This window comes from Helianthus annuus, chromosome 17, assembly GCF_002127325.2.
Source record: "Helianthus annuus cultivar XRQ/B chromosome 17, HanXRQr2.0-SUNRISE, whole genome shotgun sequence".
NCBI classification, from domain to species: domain Eukaryota; kingdom Viridiplantae; phylum Streptophyta; class Magnoliopsida; order Asterales; family Asteraceae; genus Helianthus; species Helianthus annuus.
This window is the reverse complement of record NC_035449.2, coordinates 184,903,426-184,907,869: the sequence shown is the minus strand read 5'-3', so window position 1 is coordinate 184,907,869 and position 4,444 is coordinate 184,903,426. Positions and strand designations below refer to the sequence as shown.

General features: G+C 34.5%; 1 long non-coding RNA gene across 1 annotated transcript; it reads left to right on the top strand.

Annotated features, from left to right (window-relative positions):
• Positions 1-390: 390 nt before the first annotated feature.
• Positions 391-1,109, top strand: LOC110923377. The gene is made up of 3 exons (XR_002584030.2): positions 391-734; positions 821-892; positions 989-1,109. It is a non-coding gene; the product is annotated as an uncharacterized LOC110923377 (long non-coding RNA).
• The last annotated feature ends 3,335 nt before the right edge of the window (positions 1,110-4,444 follow it).

The following is a 4,444-nucleotide window of genomic DNA, read 5'->3' as shown; positions in this document are numbered from 1 at the left end:
GACAAGGAGAAGGGGGAAAGGCGTGCTTCAAAAAACGCCAAGGGGACTTTTTTTCGCGAATAATGTCCAATAACGCCGGGTGTAATGATTTGGGGGCGTTTTTCGGCGTTATTTTTGAATTTTTTTTTTTTAAAAACACCCCACTACGGAGGTCTAACAAAGGAAAGCCTATAGGAATTCACAAAATCAAACTCGGAAAACATAAAACAAATAAGAACATATTTTTTTATTAATAGTCTTAGAGGTTGTTTGTTTTTGCTTAAAACGTCTGCAAAGAGCCTATGTCTGCAGGCGGGCAGACATAAGGCCTTGAAGACTGTTTGTTTTTTTTTTGTTCTACAGATCTAAAAATTGCTTCTTTCATCTTAAAAAAAAGCTATAGAACCCTTGCTTCAAACATCTTCACAAAACGCTTTCTTCCTCTCTTCCGCCACCAAACCCCACCGCCTCTTCATCCGCCGCCACCAAACCCCACCGCCCCTTCACCCACCGCCCAAACACTCTCTGTTGCCGTCGCGGCTTTTCGGGTCGCCGGAGGGACGGCTCGGCCGTCCTTCACCACCGTGAATTCAATTCAGTCGACTCTAATTGCAGAAATACTTCAACCGGTTCAAGTTCTATACTGTGGTGTTTGCATTTTACCCGCCGAGTATTGTGAATTTGGTGCCGATTTTGAAAAATGCAAATCCTGGTTTATCTGAAATACACCCCAACTTTATCCCGATTTATTCAAGGTATTCAAATTTATATTTTTTAATTGAATGCTTTTTAATCGTATGTTCAGTTTATGTGATAAATTTTATTTTTTTAAACAATTCAGAATCAAATTTGGGCTGATGGAATTTCAGATCAATTATAATGTCTTCGATCACTTATGGCACTGAACCTTCAGGTAATATTAAATTTAAAGTAGCATACTTGTATTATACAACTTATACATATACTAGATAGGGTTTTGAAATTTTTTGAGTTTATATTTTGGATGCAGAGAGAAGGCAGAGAGTGTTTGGTGTGCTAGGGTTTAAAATGAAAGAGATGGTTGTATAAACAAAGTTCGTGCAGACATTATCAATTTATAAAACCAAACAGTCTTATATTTTCAGCTTGCAGATCTTCAAACCACATCTTCAGTTGCAGACATGAGAACAGATGAAATCAGCTTGCAGACAGTTTACGTCTGCAAAAACAAACAGCACCTTATTTTATCATAATTGCTTTATTGTTCTTAACTGTGACACTTCATGTTTACAATTTCTTTTATTTTATATGTTATGAAATTTGATTAGGCACTTATTCTATACACATGTTTTATAATATTTTTTCTGGAATTTTAATAAACATGTTAAGCTTAACCAACTATATATGGAATTTTAAGAATCATGTTAAGTTTAGGGTGATAATATTCACACCCCTCCCTTATATCTATCTCTATATATGTATATATATATATAGAGAGAGAAAGATAGAGTGAATAGGGTGTGAGAATAAGATTTTAGGATTGTGGGAAAAAGATTTTAGGGTTGTGGAAACAAATAGAGCCTAAGTTTAACCATTTATGTCAATTAAAAAACATGTAACCATGTATGTCAATTAAAAGAATTGTAGAGAGCAATTGTGGTTGCAATGTTTTAAAAAAAAACGTTTGTTGATGTAAGCGCTAGGTTTTCAAAAATGAAAATCAGTAGAGAACAACCGTAAAGATATTGTAATTCTATTGGGCATATGAGGAATGACATACTTTTTTGTTATGTATTTAAAAGTTAAGTCGGCTTTATTTTTTTGTTAGAGCTTGGGGTTTACTCTAACTCCCCGATGCATAAGTAGTTAAGGGCGTTAAAAGAGCCATTTGTTAACGTGTTAACATATGTGAAAGAAACTTGGATGAGAGTATTAAAGATATATATTATTTTATGGGGGTTAATAGAGGGGGAACCATTTCTTGGAGGGGAGTGAAGGAAACTATAAGTGATGTGGTATTAAAGATGCCTATGTGGAATAAAGGGGCATGAGAGTATACCCCATGGTCTTATGTGATCTGACCGGGCCGACAAAAGTTATATAGTGAAACCAAATACATTAATAATCAAGATCCCGCCGCAACGCGCGGGTTAACGTTAACTCGTTAGCTACAACTACCAAGTAATACTAAAACCCTCTCTTGGAGGGCCGACCCTCAGAATTCATGTACTATATTTGATCTTAAAAAAACGTGCCCTTAGGCCTTAACGAAATTGGGTATTGGGCTCACTAAAGGTTTAAACCTAATGCCAATGGGCTAATAACTAATCTAAACAATACAAATAGTTTCGTAAGTGGGCCTATATTGATATTTGTATGGATATACCCTATTAATTTATTTTTTACATATACACATCGGATTTTTTTTTTTAAATAATGTGTCCTTCAAATATCGGGCTCTGATCGGGGGGTTCTCCCCGCCCACCCTCAGGGCCGGCCATGCCCTCTTGATTTAGGGACGTCTAGTATTTATCTTTACTGAAGTGATACTGGTGTGAGTCTGATTTCTTCTCAAAAATGAGTTATTAACTTATATAACTATATAAGTCATAAGTGAGAAGTTAGAAATTTTGACTTCTCAAAAATGACTTCTCAACAGACAAAACACTCCAAAATAAGCTAACTCAAACACTCAAAAAACAATTTATTAACTTTTATAAGTGAATCATAATAAGCTAACCCAAACACCCCCTTACAAAGTAATCAATATGTGAATTTTATAAGTTGATTTTAGGGCCGGGTAGTATGTGTCAGCCGTTAAAAAAAAAAAAGCAATAACGAATAGTAGGTGCTTGAATTGGTGTGATGTAGGTAAGTGATGTCCGTTGTGGATAATTAACTTTTGAACTACAATTACACCAGGTTGTGCAATAGACGTATGTGATTTGCAATATGGACTTCCACTTACCTAGTGTTGTTTCCCATAGTGTGATAGTGTGAGTTTTATTGGAAAACACTAAAAAAGTGGGGAACCGACTCAAACGAACTCTGATTGGACTTATTCCAGTGGCATTGGAACCGTCTCGTCAAACCCTAACTAGGATCTATTAACCCTAAACCCTAAATCATAACCCCTATACCCTAAATATATTAGGGTTTGGCTTTTAGGGTTTAGTTTTAGGGCTTAGCCTTAGGGTTTAGCTTTAGGGTTTAGAGTTTAGCTTTAGGGTTTAGCTATAGGGTTTAGCTTTAGGTTTAGCCTTTAGGGTTTAGCTTTTAGGGTTTATAGTTTAGATTTTACAGTTTAGCTTAGGTTTTAGCCTTATTTTTTAGCTTTAGGGTTTAGAGTTTAGGATTTAGGGTTTAGGGTTAAGAGATCTTAGTTAGGGTTCGACGAGCCGGTTCCAACGCCGCTAGAATGAGTTCAATCGGAGTTCGTTTGAGGCTGAGCCGGTTCCCCGTTGTTCCCCACTTTTTTACTATTCCCTTTTGAACCTTCCCCTATATTTTTAATATTAGTCTGACAACAAATATTTCAAACCATTTATAAACTACTTGAGATTGACTATTTAAAAGCTCAAAATGAACCAAAGTTAATTAACAAGCTTGAGCCTAAATTAAATCTCATTTAATAAACAGTTGCTCATATACCAAGCTTAACTACGCTTGCAAGCCTAAACGAAACTATTATATGTATAATAGAGAAAGAGTAACATTTGTCGTTAAAAAAATATAATAATTATTAGTATGTATATGATTTTTAAAAATATCTAAGTAATGTATCTTATGATAAATGTATAAAACTATCTAAAAAATAAAAAAAGTTGAGTTAATTGCCCGGATGGTCTCTGTGGTTTCACGTTTTTTCACGTTTAGTCTCCATCTTTTGAAAATAGCAGGTATGCTCCCTATAATTTGTTATTTTGTTACTCAGATAGTCCCCCGAGTAGATGTCAGTTAGTTTGGAAATAGCAGGTATGCTCCCTATGGTTTTTTTTTTTTTTTTTTTGATTGTTAATGAAGTTTACCTTTAAAAAAAATAGAGAGCATGTGAAGACTAAACGTGAAAAAACGTAAAATCACATGAACCATCAGGACAATTAACTCTAAAAGTTCATGGTTTAAATATTGAATTTAGGATTAAAATATTACTAACGACCAACCTATTGGACATTACAAGATGCACCACCAACCTTTTAAGTGGTCAAAGGAGCATTCATTGTTGTGTTTACTACTTGCTACTGATGGTTGAATAATGTGTCACGCTTAAAACAACTCGGTCATTTTATATAAGTTCAATTGCATAAGAACCAATTTTTTATACGTATAGTGACATCATAATTAGGTAACCAATAATAATTCATATAAACAATCTAACACTTTTCACTTGATTTCCACTTGATGTCACAAATTTTCACTTGATATCCATTTGATGTTAATTACAAGGATGTTATGTTTCTTGATTTCGCTCATAATCATCATTTGA